This window comes from Pelophylax lessonae (assembly GCF_965119305.1).
Source record: "Pelophylax lessonae genome assembly, chromosome: 1".
Classification (NCBI taxonomy): domain Eukaryota; kingdom Metazoa; phylum Chordata; class Amphibia; order Anura; family Ranidae; genus Pelophylax; species Pelophylax lessonae.
The window spans coordinates 691,783,937-691,805,309 of NC_138768.1; positions in this window are offsets into that span (position 1 = coordinate 691,783,937).

Genomic DNA, 21,373 nt, shown 5'->3' on the forward strand with positions numbered 1-21,373 from the left:
GGAGGCAGCAATCCATAGACTTCCTCTGGACAAATTATAGAGGCCTTCATTTCCTCATTCCGAACAGCTGAAGGCCTTTCAACTTCTTTACACCCTCCTGCTGCCTTTGGCAGCCGACACCCTATTGTAATTGGTGTACTTTCCAAACCAGGTGGGAATGTGTCTCCTCTCTGTGACTACATCCCCAGATTTACCTGACTTCCTGTCACAGTATAAACAATTAAATTGCGGGATAGTCTGTGTTGGTACGTCTGAGATACACCTTTCCAATTTTTGGGGTTCATCTCATACTTCTGAAGATTTGAGGGTGCTGCCTGTTCCGTACTCCTCCTACTCCTCATCCTGCCTTTGGGGGTACAAAAAATAGTAATTGGGGCCTAATCTGGTTCTGTACGTGTGAGATACATACACTTTTTTTGATAATATTTTCTATTCCGCTATTTAATCAAAACCTTTGGGTATAAACAATTAAATTGCGGTATAGTCTGTGTCGGTACGTGTGAGATACACCTTTCCAATTTTTGGGGCGCATCTCATACTGCCGAGGATTTGAGGGTGCTTCAGACTGCCTCCTGCCTGTTCCGAACTCCTCCTACTCCTCATCCTGCCTTTAGGGTACAAAAAATTGTAATCGGGGCCTAGTTTGTGTTTGTACGTGTGAGATACACCGTTTTGTAAAATTTGTCCTATTCCGCTATTCAATATACACCCTGTTTGAGTGTAAAAAATTTAATTGCGGGATAGTCTGTATCGGTACATGTGAGATACACCTTTTTAAATTTGTTTGGCGCATCTCCTTCTACCGCCGAGGATTGCAAGGCGCTTCAGTTTGCCTCCTGTTCCCAACTCCTCCTACTCCTCTTCCTCATCCTGCCTTTAGGGTACAAAAAATTGTAATCGGGGCCTAGTTTGTGTTTGGACGTGTGAGATACACCGTTTTGTAAAATTTGTCCTATTCCGCTATTCAATATACACCCTGTTTGAGTGTAAAAAATTAAATTGCGGGATAGTCTGTATCGGTACATGGGAGATACACCTTTTTTAATTTGTTTGGCGCATCTCCTTCTACCGCCGAGGATTGCAGGGTGCTTCAGTTTGCCTCCTGTTCCCAACTCCTCCTACTCCTCTTCCTCGTCCTGCCTTTAGGGTACAAAAAATTGTAATCGGGGCCTAGTTTGTGTTTGGACGTGTGAGATACACCGTTTTGTAAAATTTGTCCTATTCCGCTATTCAATATACACCCTGTTTGAGTGTAAAAAATTAAATTGCGGGATAGTCTGTATCGGTACATGGGAGATACACCTTTTTTAATTTGTTTGGCGCATCTCCTTCTACCGCCGAGGATTGCAGGGTGCTTCAGTTTGCCTCCTGTTCCCAACTCCTCCTACTTCTCTTCCTCGTCCTGCCTTTAGGGTACAAAAAATTGTAATCGGGGCCTAGTCTGTGTTTGTACGTGTGAGATACACAGTATTATAAAATTTTTCCTATTCCGCTATTCAATATACACCCTTTTGGAGTGCAAAAAATTTAATTATGGCATAGTCTGTATCGGTACGTGTGAGATACACCTTTTAAATTAGTTTGGCGCATCTCCTTCCACCGCCAAGGATTGCAGGGCGCTTCAGTTTGCCTCCTGTTCCCAACTCCTCCTACTCCTCTTCCTCATCCTCCCTTTAGGGTACATAAAATTTTAATCGGGGCCTAGTCTGTGTTTGTACGTGTGAGATACACCGTTTTTTATCCTTTTTCCTATTCCGCTATTCAATATACACCCTTTTGGGGAAAAAAACATTAAATTGCGGCATAGTTTGCATATTTGACTGTGAGATACACCCGTGCGATACTGTTGTTGTTTTGTTCCGCTATTCAATAAACACCTTTCTAGGGCAAGATCTTAAATTACAGAAATATGAGGAGACCGTCAAATAGGGGCCGTGGTGCTGCTGGTAGAGCTCCTGTTGCAAGGAGAGGACGTGGTCAATCTGTGCCAGCTACACGCACAAGTGAAACACCTTCCTCAAGTGTTAGTAGGCGACAGAACCTGCATCAGTATTTGGTAGGGCATCATAAGCCTCTAGAAGTGATGATGCCAGAACACGTAGAGGCGATAGTAGATTGGTTTGCTGCTGACAGTGCCTCCAGTTCCTTCTTCTTTTTGATGACTCTGTCAGCAGGGTTTCCCAGGGCCATCCACCTAGCCCTGCCCCAGAAGTGGAAGAGATTGAGTGCAGCGATGCCCAACCACTTATTTCTCAAGATGAGTACATGCAAGGACCATCGCAGCATGTCTCCGATGATGACGAAACGCAGGTGCCAACTGCTGCGGCGTTCAGAATTGTGGAGACCGACAAGGAGGGCAGGGGTGAAGACTGGGTGGAAGATGATGTGGAGGACGATGAGGTCCTCGACCCCACATGGAATGAAGGTCATGCAGGTGACCTGAGTAGTTTGGAGGAAGAGGCGGTGGTCGCACAGAGCCAACAGCACAGCAGAAGAGGGAGCAGGGTGCAGAAGCGGAGCGGCCGTGCCCTAGACACTACGCCTGCTACTGCCCAACGCAGCAAGGGAACGAGCGCACCAAAGCCAGCTCAAATGAGTTCTCTAGCGTGGAAGTTCTTTAGAAAATGTGCTGATGACAGGACACGAGTGGTTTGCACCCTGTGCAATCAGAGCCTGAAGCGAGGCATAAACCTTCTCAACCTGAGCACAACCTGCATGATCAGGCATCTAAGTGCAAAGCACGAGCTGCAGCAGAGTAGACACCTTCAAAACCAAGAAACGTCTCTGGCTCATCCTGCTTCCTCTTCTGCTGCAGTCTCGGCCGCTCCAGCCACATCTGTAGTGATACCGGCACCTGCCACCCCGCAAACAGACGATCTGTCAGCAACACCACCACCTGGGTCACCAACCATCTCCAAAATGTCCCGTGGAAGCGTTCAGCTTTCCATCTCCCAAACACTTGAGAGGAAGAGGAAGTACCCCCCTACCCACCCGCGATCCCTGGCCCTGAATGCCAGCATTTCAAAATTCTTGGCCTTTGAAATGCTGTCATTCCGTCTGGTGGAGATGCACAGTTTTAAAAACCTTATGTCGGTGGCTGTCCCACAGTACGTCATGCCCAGCCGCCACTACTTTTCCAGGCAAGCCATCCCTTCCCTGCACAACCAAGTGGGGGAAAAAATCAGGTGTGCACTGCGCAACGCCATCTTTGGCAAGGTCCACCTAACTACCGATACGTGGACCAGTAAGCACGGTCAGGGGCGTTATATCTCCCTAACGGCACACTGGGTAAATGCAGTGGCGGATGGGCCTGAGGAGGATAGCAATTTGGCGCATGTCCTTCCACCACCGAGGATTGCAGGGCGCTTCAGTTTGCCTCCTGTTCCTAACTCCTCCTACCGCTTCCTCATCCTCTACCGCCTCCTCATCCGGACAGCGTAACACCTTCACCACCAACTTCAGCACGGCCAGGGGTAAACGACAGAAGGCAGTTTAAAAACTTGCCTGTTTGGGGGAAAAACCACACACCGCGCAGGAGTTGTGGAGGAGCATGGAACAGCAGACAAATGAGTGGTTGCTGCCAGCGAGCCTCAAGCCCGGCCTGGTGGTGTGCGATAACGGGCAAAATCTCATAGCAGCTCTGGGCCTAGCCGGTTTGACGCACATCCCTTGCCTGGCGCATGTGCTGAATTTGGTGGTGCAGAGGTTCCTTAAAAACTACCCCGATATGTCAGAGCTGCTGCAGAAAGTGCGGGCCGTCTGTGCGCACTTTGGGCGTTCTCACCCTGCTGCTGCTCGCCTGTCAGCGCTGCAGCGTAATTTCGGCCTTCCCGCTCACCGCCTCTTATGTGACGTGCCCACAAGGTGGAACTCCACCTTGCACATGCTGTGCGAGCAGCAGCAGGCCATAGTGGAGTTTCAGCTGCAGCACGCACGCGTGAGTCGCTCTGCGGAACAGCACCACTTCACCACCAATAACTGGGCCTCCATGCGAGACCTGTGTGCCTTGTTGCGCTGTTTTGAGTACTCCACCAACATGGCCAGTGCCGATGATGCCGTTGTCAGCTTAACTATCCCACTTATATGCCTCCTTGAAAAAACAATTTGGGCGATGATGGAAGAGGATGTGGCACAGGATGAGGAGGAGGAGGAGGAGGAGGATGAAGAGGTAACATTTCCAAGGCTTTCAGGGCAGTCATTCACAAGGGGCTCCGAGGGTGGGTTCCTGCACACACAAACGCCAGGGACACAATTGTCCAGCAGGGGCACAGTTCTGGAGGATGAGGAGGATGAGGAGGAGGAGATGGAGGAGGAGATGGAACCATGTTCACAGCAGGGTGGCACCCAGGCCAGCTCATGGCCATCACTGGTGCGTGGCTGGGGGGATACAGAGGACACAGACGATACACCTCCCACAGAGGACAGCCTTTCGTTGCCTCTGGGCAGCCTGGCACACATGAGCGATTACATGCTGCAGTGTCTCCACAACGACCGCTGAGTGGCCCACATTCTTACTTGTGCTGATTACTGGGTGGCCACGCTGCTGTATCCCCGTTACAAGGACAACGTACCATCCTTAATTCACTCACTGGAGCGCGATCACAAGATGCGCGAGTACAAGCGCACGCTGGTAGACGCGATGCTGCTGGCATTCCCACCTGACAGCGGGGCCACAGTGGAAGCACAAGGCAGAGGAGGAGGAGGAGGAGGAGGAAGAGGTCGCCAACGCAACCAGGGCACCGCCAGCACCTCAGAAGGCAGGGTTAGCATGGCCGAAATGTGGAAAAGCTTTGTCAGCACTCCACAACAAACAGCAGCACCAGCAGCTTATATGGAACGTCTTAGCAGGAGGCAGCATTTCACCAACATGGTGGAGCAGTATGTGTGCACACGCCTAGACGTACTGAATGACGGGTCTGCCCCCTTCCACTTCTGGGTCTCCAAGTTGGGCACATGGCCTGAGCTTGCCCTTTACGCCTTGGAGGTGCTGGCGTGCCCTGCAGCCAGTGTATTATCTGAACGGGTATTTAGCACGGCTGGGGGCGTTATCACAGACAAGCGCAGCCGCCTGTCCAGAGACAATGTGGACAAGCCCACGTTCATTAAAATGAACCAGGCATGGATCCCACGGGACTTTTCCATACCTTGTGCAGAATAGCGATGGATACCGACCTTACCCAGCCATTGTTCTATTTTTGCTCTTTCTCACTCTTTTGGGGTGTACCCTCATTTAAAATTTCTGAAAAAAAGCAGTGTTGGCTACCTCGTCCTCCTCAGGGCCAGATTAACATAGGGGCTATTGGAGCTGCAGCTCCAGGCCCCTACCTTAATATAGGCCCCGGGTTGGCCATATTCACTGTTACCGCTCTTCTGTCACTTGTAAACACAGAAGTCTGGCTTCTATGCTCGCTTCCCCAGGCAGCTCCCTCAGAACCTCCCCACACAGCACGAAGGCCGGACAAGGAGGGACAGTTGCCGATGCATGGATGTGTTTATGGGCTTCAGAGACAGCATCCCATGTTGAATTAGGCATGCATGGCTGCACCCTTCCTCCTCTGGGTGCATGCCAAGGCACAGCCCCTAAGGCCCTTCAAAATCCTCAGCACCAAGCCCATGATGCTCTTAATCTGGCCCTGGTCCTCCTCCACCGCCGCTTCCACCTACACCGCCCATAGGTGTGCGCAGTCTATTGCATTAGGGTGTGCACCCCAAAGTTTAAATACACATGCATGTGTTTGCCTACATGTACATGGCCCCGATTCATTACTCTCCCTGCTGGCAAAGAGAAATAGAGCAGAGCAGGTCCGAGGGAGATCTTTCCCATCTCCTCACTGGCAAACAGAGCGATAACGCTATGTGCCCTAGGTGATTAGGGTGTGCCCAGGTACACCCGGCACACCCTGTGCGCACGCCTATGACACCGCCACATCCACCACCACCTCAACCTCCCTCCTACTCCATATGGGCCTCGTCCTTCAGAGATGAAGAACATTGTTTTATTTTTCTGTTTTTTTTGTTGTTTTAAGTTATTTCCCTATCCACATTTGTTTGCAGAGCACTTGCCATGCTCTTAACTACGTTTTGCTGCCATTCGCAGCACTCTAGCCCTTTCCATTGGTGTTTTAGAGCCATTTTAGTGCCTGAAAGTTCGGGTCCCCATTGACTTCAATGGGGTTCGGTGTCCGGGAAAAGTCCGGGACACGGACCCCGACTTTTTTTTTAAGTTCGGCCGAACCCGCCGAACACGGACATCCAGGTGTCCGCTCAAGTCTAGTTGCTAACCCCAAGCACTGCATCTTGGATGGAGGCACTGCGTTCCTAAATGTTCAGAAGCACTAGACGTTTTGCTGTAGCTCCACTAGAGTTATACAGCAGCATGTGAGTGCAGGAAAGGTCAAGGAGTGGGGTTCCACCAGATACAGCCAGTTTTTAAATGATTGGTGCTTGATTTCAGTTGCACTTTTAGGTGGCAGAAACTTACAAAGGCCAGTACTGGTCAAAGGTTAATCCCCACATTTTAAATGGCTAGAGTTGATTATAGGCTGTACCTGTAAGTGTGAGACACTTAAAAAGACTAATATCGAATGCAGGTTGAGCTCAGCACTTTAGATGGCTGGTGTTGGTTGTAGGTTTCACCTTTAACCACCTCAATACCAAACATATTCACCCCCTTCCATCCCAGTCCAATTGCTCAGTCATGCAAAAATGTACCCAAATAAAATGTTTATCTTTTTTTTGTAAAAAAAAAAAAGGCAGAACTTTTTTTGGTGGTATTTAATCACTACATTTTATTTTGCTAAATAAATGAAAAAAGACTGAACATTTCGAAAAAAAAAAAAAAAAAAAGTTTTTTCTTTTTTTCTGTTATACAGTTTTGCAAATAAATAATCCTAAATGTAGGCCAAAATGTATTCTGCTACATTTCTTTGGTAAAAATAACCCAAATCAGTGTGTAATATTTAATCTGTAGGAAAGTTATAGAGTCCACAAACTATGGTATGTATATATATATACAGTATATGTTTGAAAATCAATCAATTCTGATGTACTGACGGCTTAACTCATCCAGAGGGGAATGTTTTTTTCTCAACAAAAGTGGAGTTACTCTTTAAGCTTTTGAACAATTTTGCAAAAGCATATATACAGTAATCACCTTACAGATTGCAAACATTTACATTTATAACAATAATTTCAGGATTTCATAGATGTAGATTCTACAATTGTTCTACAAGGTAACGCTCTATGCTTGACAATGTCAACCCCATTCTGAACCAATGTTATGAGCATCAGAATTGTCATTACTTCAAAACACCAGACACCAATTTAAAAGCTGCGTTAGATAATTTATCAGCTGATAAGCCATTCATGGTGAATGTGGATGAAGGTATTTTTTTTTTTTAAACCAAACAAACGTTTATTGAGTTAGACCCCATTCACACTAGCGCGACTTGTCAGGCGACTTGGTCGCCTGACAAGTCGCGGTGGGTCGCTCGCCATTGATTAGCACAGGACCCATTCTAATAGGAGTGACACAAGTCGCTCCGACTTAGAAAAAGGGTCCTGTACTACTTTGGGGCGACCTGGAGGCGACTTGCATTGACTTCAATGATATGAAGTCCGTGCAAGTTGAGCCGAGCACCGCGACTTCACAGGTCGCCCCATCAAGTTGTGTCGCCCCTGTCTGAACGGGGTCTTAAGCACAGCACAATACCAAAAAATAGAAAATAAACAGGTGCAGTCATTGTCACAAATACAACACCAAGGTGCCAAATACATCAAAATACAGAGTGAAAGATGCATAAAAAGAAATAGAGTCCCATCCAACTGGGCGAACAGGTAACTATGAAAGATCGCCATGATACTTAAGGAAAAGGGTGAAACTGCTGAGGTCAAGGCTGCATGGCCATAGACAGTAATAGTACCAAACCAGAGCCAGGTAGAAACTGGCTAGATGTGAGCTGCGGGTGCGGGCACAACACTCCACATGCGATACAGGGGCACATCAATATGACCTACCCCCACAACTAGGTGGCACAAGTGTAAGGGGCCTCAAGCCACCTATCCCATATTTTATTATACCGCCTGGGACAACCTCTATTAGCGTACAGAACTTTTTTGAAAGGAAGAGTGACATTAACGGTCGCTATCCAAGAGGACAGAGTAGGAGAGGTGGGCTGCATCCATTTTAGGGCTATCAATTTCCGGGCAGTAAACAGAGTTTCTCTGAGAAATTGTAACATGTGTTTATCCGTGTCATCTTTAGGAAATATCCCGAGGATACACAGTTTAGGATCCAGGGTAACCGGGCAGCCCATGCGGTCATGAAGGAACTGGACAATCAGTATCCAGAAACCCTGCATGTCCGGGCAATGCCAGATCATGTGGCCGAAGGTACCTGGGGAGTGCGAGCACCTAAGGCATGCCGAGGAGCGAGAGGAATCAAATCGAGCCAGCCTCACAGGGGTGAGATACGATCTGTGGGTAATATAAATTTGCGTAAGTCTATCCGACAACTTCGGGGAGACCAATGTACAGGCCTCCAAGGCCTCACCCCAATCCTCTTCCTCAAGCTCCCCAACATCTCCCACCCAGGACCCCCGAACACCATATGCCAATGCAGTCACCTGCCTGGTGCCCAACATTTCATACAGCAGAGAAATAAGTTTGTGATGATCCTGACCTCTAATCACATCAAGTATTTCCATTGAGGGTAAAGCCGGGGTGCTCGCGAGCGAACTGCGCCCTCAAAGCATGCGTCATCTGTAAGTAATAAAAGTGCATGGAGGTCGGGAGTTGAAATTCCTCCTGGAGCAAGGGAAATGACTTGATAGTACCAGCTGAAATGCGAAAGTAAGTATATACCCCTACGAATCCGCATGCCTGGGTCAGGAATATGAAGAAGTTCCGGTAAATGGCGGTTATACCATAGTGGAGTCATGGAATGGAAGCCACCACCCCCGGTTCTCGAGATCACCAGGTCCCAGACCCTTCTGTGATGAAACAAAAGACTACCGCGGGGAGCCGCTGTTGCGGAGCCACCAACCCCCCCGAAGCAGGTCACAGAATGGATGTGGAAGCCATGATTCCGCACCACTGCAAACCAACGCCATATACCTGCCCGAATCCTGTTTGTCCAAATGAAAAAATGGGATAGTTGGGCCGCAAGATAGTATCTTGTCAGGTCCGGGACAGCCATACCCCCCAACTTAGTGGGTTTTTGGGTGTGCTTCCAGGACAACTTGTGTCTAAAGGAGCCCCAGATAAATGTCTAACAATCTCTCGAGGGTCATAAAATACTTGTATGGAATGTAGGTAGGGGAATGCCACAGCATATATAAGATTTTAGGGAGAAGGATCATCTTTACCAGGCCCACCCTGCCCATGACGCCCAGCGGCAGACGAGCCCAGACCTGCGTCTTGGCCTTGATTATGGCAAAGAGAGGTTCAATGTTCAAGGGAATGTAGTCAGTGAGGTATCTAGTCACCCGGACCCCCAAATGTTTAAAGTCCGCCACCCGTGACAAAGGAAGCGCGGCATGATCCGCCTCCGGGGGGAAACTGTCAAGAGGGAGAATGAGGGATTTGTCCCAATTAACCGACAGGCCGGAAAATCTACCAAACTGTTATATGACCTGCAGGGCACGCCGCAAGGAGGGCTCGGGGTCCGCTAGGTAAAGTAGCATATCATCCCCATATAAGCCGATGCGTTCCTCCAGGTCTCCACGGCGGAAGCCATGAATACCAGGGTCCGAACGGAGAGCCATCGCAAGCGGTTCAACTGCCAAGGCATACAACAGTGGGGATATGGGACAACCCTGTCGTGTACCACGAGAGAGGGGAAAGGATCTAGACGTTCATCCATTGGCCACCACTCGAGCCCGAGGTTGGCTGTATAGGATGGTAAGCCATTTATTAAAGTTTGGGCCGAACCCAAATTTGCGTAAACATTGCCAAAAGTATGACCACTCGACCGAGTCGAAAGCCTTTGCAGCGTACAAAGTCACGACGACCCTCGTGTCAATACAGTCATGTGTGGCCTGAAGATTCATAAATGAACATCTAGTATTAAAGGCTGTGTTTTTTGCTGGCATAAAGTCTGTCTGGTCGGGGTGTACAAGGGAGAGAAGTACCACATTGAGTCTGAGGGCAAGCACCTTAGCAAGAATTTTGATGTCGCTCTGTAACAAAGAAATGGGCCTGTAGGACTCCAGATATTGGGAATCCTTGCCAGGTTTAGGAAGCAAAATAATCAATGCCTCACACATCAAGGCAGGTAAGGAGCCTGTCTCAAATGCCGCCTCAAACACCGCGAGCAGACGAGGAACCAGGGTCTCAGAAAAATGGGAGTAAAACTCAATTGGTAAGCCGTCAGAGCCAGGGGCCTTGGCCCTGGCGAAGCAGGAAATGGCAGAAGCTATCTCATCAAATGATATTGGGACTTTGAGTGCCTTGACCTGGTCAGGGGTCAGCATGGGGAACTCCAGGGTATCCAACAGGCTAGTGAGATCCAAAGGATCATAGATAACTTTAGAGGAGTAAACCTTGCTAAAGTACAAGGCAAACAGCTCCGCCACCGCCGAAGGGTCCGAGGAGTCACCCAGCACTGAAGGGTGAAGCGTGATCACTACAGGTGGTTTAGTGTCCATATGGGCCAAATAAGCTGACAGCTTGCCTGCTCGCTCCCCGTGCTCAAACACCCGCTGTCTGCTAAAAAACAGTTTACGATTGGCTTGTTCCTGGAACAGTTGGTCCAGGGCCCTAGTTGTTAGTTTAAGCTGAGCCAGCAAGTCAGGTGTCGGGGACCAGGCATACCCAGTCTCTAATTCGGCTAGCTGTTGTTCAGCATTTCGCAGATTAGCCTTCGATGCCTTCTTATGTCGAGCTATACATGAGGACAAAAGCAGTCGAGCATGACCTTTGAAGGTTTCCCACACAACCAGGGGGGATGCAGTGTCAGTATTGGAGCTGAAAAAGAATTCCCATTCAGTCGTCAGTGAGTCAATATCTGAAACAGTCTTGAGCCAAAAGGGATTCAAACGCCAATGTCTCTGTGGTGGGACAGTAAAGGGAGACAAGGCAATCATGTACGGGGCATGGTCCGAGAGCAGTCTAGGTCCAAAACGGGCATTGAGGAGTCTGGGCAGAAGGGCCTGGGAGATCCAGATGGAGTCTATCCTGGACAAAGTGGAGTGGGTGGCCGAAAAACAAGAATAAGCCTTGGCGTGGGGATACAGGCACCTCCAAGAGTCCAGGAGTTGAAAACTACTGAGTAACCTATGAAAACGGGTGGCCCTATCCGGGTAGGACGGGGAGCCCGGGGAGCCCACTCTATCCAGGCATGGATTGTTGACCGTGTTAAAGTCCCCCATCCAGACAGCGGGGACAGAAGGGAACCGAGCCAGAAAAGCCATGCCTTCAGCTAGAAGAGCAGCATGAAAGGGAGGGGGACATACCAGGCTAGTAAAAGGATACCGTGCCCCCCCTATCTCACCGGCCACAAAGACATATCTGCTCTGGGGGTCCGTCACCACCTCCCGAACAGCAAAGGCCACAGACTGAGATATAAGCAAAGTGACACCCCTGGAATGGGAGGAGTGTGACGCGTGGAAAGACCAGCCCACCCAAGGCGGGGGAGGGCCCCTAACAGGTTACCCTCGGCATGTGTTTCCACCAGGGCAATAATATCCACCCTCTGCTCCTTTAGGTACGACAATATAATGGTCCGCTTAACCTAATCTCGGAGGCCACGCACATTCCATGTAAGGAAGGTCAACCCTGCCATAACATCAAAATACGTGCAGTTAGTGGCACAGGATGGAGAAGGAGCCCCATAACAGGTATAGTCCGCACCCGCAGCTCAAAGCCCAGATCACAGCAACCTGACAAGACAGCAGGGCCGATCCTGGGGTCACAGGCGCCTGGGTGCAGAAATATTTTTGGCGCCCCCCACGTGGGCATGGTCATCTTACTAACTCCTCCCCTTTAAACTGTTTTATGGCAACAACTCCACCTCTCCGTCTTTAAACCCCACCACTGTTTGTAATCTTAATGCTTGGACAATAATTTAGTCAACAGCTTTGACAAGTCAAAATAAATGTTTAATTTACTGACAATTCTGTAAAGTGCATGTAAATCAAATAGTTGTAGCACAAAAATCTTGGAATATAAATATGAACTTCACAATATTAAACTTTTGAACAGAAAAGAGAACCTGTGGGGTATTGTCAAGAAAGAGAGGAAAAAAAGAGAGAGAGAGATTCAAAAGAGGGAGAGGGGGTTTGACAGAGAGAGAAAAGGGGGAGGTTGACAGAGAAAGGGGGTGACAGAGAGAGAGAGGCAAAGGGGGTGACAGAAAGAGGGAAAGGGGGTGACAGAAAGGGGGAGAGAGAGGGAGAGAGAGAGAGGGGGTGACACAGAAGAGTGAGAGAGGAGGGACACAGAAGAGTGAGAAAGGGGGGGACACAGAAGAGTGAGAGAGGGGGGTGACACAGAAGAGTGAGAGAGGGGGGTGACACAGAAGAGTGAGAGAGGGGAGTGACACAGAAGAGTGAGAGAGGGGAGTGACACAGAAGAGTGAGAGAGGGGGTGACATGGAAGAGTGAGAGAGGGGGTGACAGAGTGGTGGGGTGACGACAGGGACAGAGGGGGAGGGGTGACGACAGGGACAGAGGGGGGGGGCGATGACAGGGACAGAGGGGGAGGGGTGATGACAGAGGGGCGATGACAGGGAGGGGTGACGACAGGGAGAGTGAGGGGGGTGACAGGGAGAGACAGGAGGGGACAGGGACAGAGGGGGAGGTAGACAGGGACAGAGGAGGTGGGGGAGACAGGGACAGAGGAGGGGGGGCAGGGACAGAGGAGGGGGGAGACAGGGACAGAGGAGGCAGGGGGAGACGGGGACAGAGGAGGGGGGGAGACAGGGACAGGGTAGGGAGGATTATGTCCGGTCACAGTTACTCACTAAGGTCACCATGTAGCTGCCGGCTGCCTGAGTTAAACTTTCCCGCCCACACATCTCTTTCACTTACAGCAGCATGGGCTGTACTGAGTGTGTGGGCGGGCAAATGGAGAGAGAGAGGGGGGCAGGAGAAGGCAGTGCAGATGCAGCCTCTCCCATTCCTGTAGGGGGGGGGAACTGCTCACTGGAGAATGGAACACACACACACACATACACAGCCACAGGCTGAACGAAGGAGCCACACTGCCTGCTGCCAATCACTATGGAGGCAGCTTAGCCCGGCGCCCCCCTTTTCAGCAGTTTGGAGGCGCCTGGGTGCGGTGCACCCCTTGCACCAGCCCAGGATCGGCCCTGCAAGACAGCAATATAAAACAGGACAGTGATAACACATGGCTTAACATAATGTACAGTGCAGAACCCAAAAAACATAAATCCCATCCCCCCTCCCAGCCCAGCACACACCCCAACTCGTGCGGGCATCAATCCCAAAACCAAAGAAAACAGAGACAGCAGAGTCCAGCAGCCGTGGGTAGCCCCACCAAAAGGTGGAGCCCCCCAGGGCCGAATAGAGTACCGCAGCCTCATGAGGGCAAACAATCTCCAAAGAGAAGTCCTGAGAATGGGACATAGCAGTGAGCACAGTTCTAAATAGGAAAATACAGTTGCCAGAAGGCAAGGTAATATACCAGTGTAAGACCAAGGTTAACCTTCAGAGGAGGATCCGGAAAAGACACAATGATGGCAGTCAAATGTGAGAGCTGGATGGGTACAGGGGGTACACCGATGAGGAGTCCGTTCCATATGTGTAAGGACAGCAAGGGACAGCAGGTGAGATACCAGGAGTTCTTAGCAAGGGGGGAGCAAAGAGCAATCCACTGGGGTATGGCACTTGTCACCAGCGCCCTCCTGCCAAGCAACAGGTGTGAGTCCAGAGTACCAGGAATAAGGGCTAATGGGGCCTTCAAGGCCGGTATGGTCACAGACTCCGGCCATATGAGGGGTCAAAGCAGAGGCAGCACAAACAGTACTCAAGGCACGATCCAACCATGTTGCAGCAGCATCCAGGTCCTCAAAAGAAATGGACTCTATCTTCCCCAATCACCCGCAGCATGGCTGGGTATAACATAAAGTACTTAAGGTTGCGGGTCCTAAGGTGTTTCTGGACCTCTGCCGAGAAATCCGGAAAGGCCATGACATGGTGGTTGTCAAGGGGGATATTACCACATTCTCTGGAGAACCGGAGGACCGCATCCCTATCCCTGAAGTTCATAAAGCAAGCAATGAAGACCCAAGAGGGGGGCACCCGGAGGGGGCTTCTTGGCGGGCATGCGATGGGCTCGCTCCACAACAAAAGCCTGCGAGAATGCCTCCCTGCCATACGATTTAACGAGGAGGTCCTCCAAAAATGTAGCAGGGGAAGACCTCTCCGCAGCCTCTGGTAATTCAATAAATTGAATGTTGTTGCGAATGGCTCTGTTCTCAAGGTCATCCTGCTTTTGCAATAGGTATTGGATGTCTCTAGATGCCTGTTCTGCAGCGTTCTGGATTTGGGGTAAATCATCCTCCACCCTGGATATACGGCCCTCAGCCTCTGTCACCCTCCCCCACAATTTCTGGAAATCCTGTCAGAGCAGTGAGATGTCAACCTGGATCTCCTCTATTTTAGTGGTGAGAGAAGCTTTGCAGTCTGTAATAGCAGCGAGGAAAGCCGCTTGATCCACAGCCTGCGCGGCTGCGGCGGGAGCTGGAAGTGACTGTCCGCCATCTTGGGCCTGCACACTCACCTCCTGACGCCGGAATTTGTCCAGCTTTGCCGTTTAGGTGGAGACATGGCCAGGCAAGTATGAAGAACGTGTCCATGGGTGACAAATGAAGGCAGCACTCAATTATGTAACGGCAGGATGGATTAAACGGATATCAGCCGGGAGAGCCTCGCACACACACGTCCGCTCACATGAGTCTTCAGGCCACGCCCCCCGTGGATGAAGGTATTTACACAAAGAAATGAACATTTGGACTACAGAATACCCCTCTTCATCTCTAACAAAAGGATGGGGTTCTATAGTCCATCTGAGAAGAACCTTAAATACCCAGGCAACACTGCTTGATATTTCAGTAGAGCAGAGGAAAAGTTGTCTGATCAAACAAGAAGCTATGAATTCACAGGGCTTTTGGCAAGGTCAGCAGATATTTTTCTGTATTTTTAGAATTTTAAAGAGATAAAACTTGGGGAAATATGCATGTAATGCAGAGATGTTTTACCCAGACAGTAAAAAAAAATAGAAAATAACAAAAAGCAAATAATGTAAGCCCTCATTGCTTGTTTCCTAGAATAGTTATGGATGTTGCACCACTTCCTCAAACTAAATCTCTCTAAAACTGAGCTGGTAATATTGCCTCCCGCCCGTGCCCCCCTCCATGACTTTTCTATCAAAATTAGTTATGCAACCATCAATCCCTCCCCTCAGGCCAGGGTACTAGGTGTAATCCTGGACTCTGACCTGTCCTTTCAGCCCCAAATCTAATCATTGTCAAAAGCTTGTAGACTTCACCTCCGCAACATCTTTAAAATTCACCCCTTTTTAACAACTGAAACCACCAAGCTACTCATTCACTGCCTTGTTATTTCTCACCTCGACTATTGCAACTCCCTTCTCATAGGCCTACCACTTCATAGGCTATCCCCTCTTCAGTCTATCATGAACGCTGCTGCCAGGCTTATCCACCTTACCAACCGCTCAGCGTCTGCCTCCCTTCTCTGCCAATCCCTACACTGACTCCCGATTGCCCAGCGAATTAAATTCAAAATACTAACCACAACATACAAAGCCATTCACAACTCTGCCCCGAGCTACATCACCAATCTTGTCTCCAAATATCACCCAAACTGTCCTCTCCGCTCCTCTCAAGAGCTCCTACAGGCTCCCTTGTCTCCTCCTCTCATGCTCGTCTCCAGGATTTCGCCAGAGCCTCTCCCATCCTCTGGAATGCTCTACCTCTACCTGTATGGCTATCTCCTACTCTAGCTGCTTTTAGGCGATCCCTGAAAACTCATCCCTTCAGGGAAGCCTATCACACCGCCAACTAATCTGCCATCAGCTGATTCATTCCCTACTCTTACAACCTCTTGTAACACCTGCCCCACCCCATTAGATTGTAAGCTCTTCTGAGCAGGGCCTCTTAATCCTCTTGTATTTTATTGTATTGTATATGTACTGTCTCCCTCTTATATTGTAAAGCGCTGCGTAAAGTGCTGGCGCTATAGAACTCCTTAATAATAATAATAAAAATAATAGTTATGTTTTGACTTTATAAATTTTTAAACAAATCCTGTACATATATACAGTACACAGAAGATAAAGCTGCTAAATATAGGTTTACATTAAACTTTGTTGGTTATATTTTACAGGAGCAACATTGAGGGTTAAAAACTATCCCAGTAGAAGATTACTGAGTAAAAAAGAAAGCAATCAAGAAAACAAACAATGGCAAAAGTAACAAGAAAGATGAGAATAATAAGAAAAAATGTGAAGACATTTTTCCTACTCTCAGACTGGCCATGTGTAAATTTTTTTTATTAATCACAGCCTGCCAGCAGATCTCTTGGTCTGTATCGTGTCCAAGATTGCCAAGACTTTTAAAACTGGTTAATTTTGTCATATAACATATTAGATATTTGTTTAATTACCATCCTTCACTTACTAAACTTTAAATAAACCATTTACTGACTGCTTTTCATAATCCTCCAGCACCCATCTTATTGGGTAAGAAAAAAAATAAATAATTTTTCTAGCATTATTTTTTATGTATATGATTTAAAAAAAAATCATCTTCTGGGGATTTTGTGGATTTATTTATATTGTAGCGCCAGGTAGACATTCTGTTTCACAAATGTTTTAACCTGTGACAAACCCACTGTATGAAGCTCACCCTTTGTCCATAATCTTTAAAAAAAATGCTAGTCATGTTAAAGACTGTTATGTGTAAAAATTGTATGAATCATCTTTTTTAGGGATTTTAACCTATGTGTTTGTAATTGTGCTTTGTATTGGTAATGTAAAATCATAAAAATTATATTAGATAAGGAATGATACATAAAAGTCAAAGATAAGGTCAATCAGGAAGCTTGAAAAAATTGCCATTTGAGACAGTTTATCAGTTAGTTCGCTTGAAAAAAAGACATAAGTCCATCTAGTTCAATCAATAGAGAAAATAAATAAATATAACTATCTGGGAAACCTCCATTTACAGAACCCTGCTCCCACAGTTGATCCAGAAAAAGGTAAAAACCTTTATAAAGCTTGGTACAATTTTCTCCAGTGGGGGAAAAACTGTTAGTATCCATTTATATTTTGTGCATTTAGGAATGTATCCAGCTCTTTTTTTTTTTTTAATGATCTACTGAGCTGGCCAGAACTAGTTCTTGAGGGATTCTATTCCCCGTTTTCACAGCTCTGACTGTGAAGAAGGCTTTCCATATGTGGGAGGATACATCTCTTTTCTTCCAGATGTAAAGAGTGACCCTTGTCTTTTGTAATGACCTTAAAGTTAATAACTTTGTATAGTTCACTATATGGACCACATATGTTTTAATACCTGGTACTCATATCCCCCTCTCTTCTTCACAAGAGAGAATAAATTCATTTCAGCTAAATGTTTTACATTCTTGAGGTCCTCCATGCCTTTTTCAGTTTGGTTGTCCTTTTCTGCTCTCTCCATATACAGTATCTTCCCCATCAACAGGTACCAATAACTCAACTGCGTATCAACACTTTAAATGTGGGTAAAATTGTGTTTCTTTCTCTGGAGTCTATAACTTTTAACCACTTGCCGACCGCCACACGACTATTTACTGCGGCGGTCAGCCCCTCACAGGCAAAGCGACATAGGACTACGTCGCTAGCCTGTGAGGCTCTAGGGAGCGAGCACGCGCCGCCGGAGGCGCGCTCCCGCTCGGTCACGGACCCCCCGCGTGTGTTCACGGCGAACACGATGTCCGCCGGGCACTCGCGATTGTCCGTTACACCGGGAGAAAGGCAGGCGGCTAATGTAAACAAAGCCGCCTGTCATTCTTCCCTGTGTAAGAATGGAGATCATACGGTTCTGCTATGTAGGACCGTTGATCTCTGTTCTTACACCAGTAGCCACATCCAATCACAGTTAGAATCACGCCCCTAGGGACGCACTTAACCCCTCCCTCTCAAAAAAGTTAACCCCTTCACTGCCAGTGTCATTTTTGCAGTAACAGTGCATATGTATAGCACTGATTACTGTAGTAATGTCACTGGTAACCCCAAAAGTGTCAAAAATGTCAGTCAAGGGTCCGATCTGTCCACCACAATGTCGCAGTCCCGCAAAAAAAATTTGTAGATCGCCGCTATTACTCGTTAAAAAAAAAACAACAAAAATTACAAAAATCTTTCCCTTACAGTGGGGATCGAAAGTTTTGGCAACCCAGGTAAAAATTTGTATTAATGTGCATAAAGAAGCCAAGGAAAGATGGAAAAATCAACAAAATTTAGATTTTATTTCCATCATTGACACTTTCAAAATTACAGAAAACCAAAAAATGGCGTCTGCAAAAGTTTGGGCACCCTGCAGAATTTATAGCATGCACTGCCCCCTTTGCAAGGCTGAGACCTGCCAGTGTCATGGATTGTTTTCAATCATTGTCTGGGAAGACCAGGTGATGTCAATCTCAAAGGTTTTAAATGCCCAGACTTATCTGACCTTGCCCCAACAATCAGCACCATGGGATCTTCTAAGCAGTTGTCTAGAAAACTGAAACTGAAAATAGTTGACGCTCACAAAGCTGGAGAAGGCTATAAGAAGATAGCAAAGCGTTTTCAGATGTCAATAGCCTCTGTTCGGAATGTAATTTAAAAAATGGCAGTCATCAGGAACAGTGGAAGTTAAAGCAAGATCTGGAAGACCAAGAAAAATATCAGACAGAACAGCTCGCAGGATTGTGAGAAAAACAATTCAAAACCCACGTTTGACTGCACGATTCCTCCAGAAAGATCTGGCAGACACTGGAGTTGTGGTACACTATTCCACTATAAAGAGATATTTGTACAAATATGGTCTTCATGGAAGAATCATCAGACGAAATCCTCTTCTACGTCCTCACCACAAAAATCAGCGTTTGAACTTTGCAAATGAACATATAGACAAGCCTGATGCATTTTGGAAACAAGTTCTGTGGACCGATGAGGTTAAAATTGAACTTTTTGGTCGGAATGAGCAAAGGTACGTTTGGAGAAGAAGGGGCACAGAATTTAATGAAAAGAACCTCTGTCCAACTGTTAAGCATGGGGGTGGATCAATCATGCTTTGGGGTTGTATTGCAGCCAGTGGCACAGGGAACATCTCATGAGTAGGGATGATCAAACTTTTCAAAAGTTCGGTTCGACCAGAACACCCGAACTTCCCAAAATGGGAATCAATGGGACCCGAGCTTCGGTAATCAAAAAACACAATTTTGAAGCCCTAAAACCCAATAAATGCCCCTAAAAAGTGCCTAGGGTTCTGGGTCATGCCTCAGGGACTATTAATCACACAAAAAAAAGTTCTTAAAAATTTTAATTTTTGATAGACAATTATTGAAAAAATTATTGAAAAAAAAAAAAAAAGAGATTTCTTTGGATTTAGTGTATGGGGGGGGGGGGGGGTCTAAAAAGTGTACCTGTGAAGTTTCAGCTCTGTAGCATGTCCAGAACCAGAAAAAAAAGGTTGTTTGTATTAGAATTAATATAGAACAGGGATATGGCTCCACTATTTTCACACCTTGCCGGTTTTGTAGCAAGCGTTTTTTTTGGGCATTTTTGGGGGGTTATTGGAGGCAGGCATAACATCAGAACTTCTGTGTAGGGGTATATATACACACACACTTATATGTATATATACACATACACATATATAGGTGTGAAAGTAGCAGAACACTATACTTGCGCTAATGAAATAATTAACACCCATATGTCTCCGCTCCTATCACACCTATATATGTCTATGTGTAAAATACATATAAGTGTGTGTGTATATATACCCCTATACAGAATTTCAGATGTTTTGCCTGCCTCCAAAGACCCACAAAAAATGCCCAAAAAAAACGCCTGCAATAACACACCTGGGCGTTTTTTTTTTGGCGCAGGAGTTTTTTTGGGCATTTTTTGTGGGTCTTTGGAGGCAGGCAAAACATCTGAACTTCTGTATAGGGGTATATATACACACCATGTATGTATATATACACCTACACACATATAGGTGTGAAAATAGCAGAACACTATGCTTGCGCTAATGAAATAATTAACAGGCATATGTCTCCGCTCCTATCATACCTATATATGTGTATGTGTATATATACATATAAGTGTGTGTGTATATATACCCCTATACAGAAGTTCAGATGTTTTGCCTGCCTCCAAAGACCCCCAAAAAATGCCCAAAAAACGCCCAGGTGTGTTATTGCAGGCGTTTTTTTTGGGCATTTTTTTGGGGTCTTTGGAGGCAGGCATGACATTTGAACTTCTGTATAGGGGTATATATACACACACATGTATGTATATATACACCTACACACATATAGGTGTGAAAATAGCAGAACACTATGTTTGCGCTAATGAAATAATTAACAGGCATATGTCTCCGCTCCTATCACACCTATATATGTGTATGTGTATATATATATATATATTTTTGGGCATTTGGGGTCTTTGGAGGCAGGCAAAACATCTGAACTTCTGTATAGGGGTATATATACACACACACTTATATGTATATATACACATACACATATATAGGTGTGATAGGAGCGGAGACATATGCCTGTTAAATATTTCATAAGCGCAAGCATAGTGTTCTGCTATTTTCACACCTATATGTGTGTAGGTGTATATATACATACATGTGTGTGTGTATATATACCCCTATACAGAAGTTCAGATGTCATGCCTGCCTCCAAAGACCCCAAAAAAATGCCCAAAAAAATGCCTGCAATAACACACCTGGGCGTTTTTTTTTGGCGCAGGCTTTTTTTTGGGCATTTTTTTGGGGTCTTTGGAGGCAGGCAAAACATCTGAACTTCTGTATAGGGGTATATATACACACACACTTATATGTATATTTACACATACACATATATAGGTGTGATAGGAGCGGAGACATATGCCTGTTAATTATTTAATTAGCGCAAGCATAGTGTTCTGCTACTTTCACACCTATGTATGTGTAGGTGTATATATACATACATGTGTGTGTATATATACCCCTATACAGAAGTTCAGATGTCATGCCTGACTCCAAACATGTCCTCAAAAAAGCCCTATGAACGCCTACAGCAAAAAGCAGGCTGACCGGCGATAAGCCATAAAGCTGTTCTATAAGTGACCTAAGAGAAACGATCTTTTCTCTATAGCG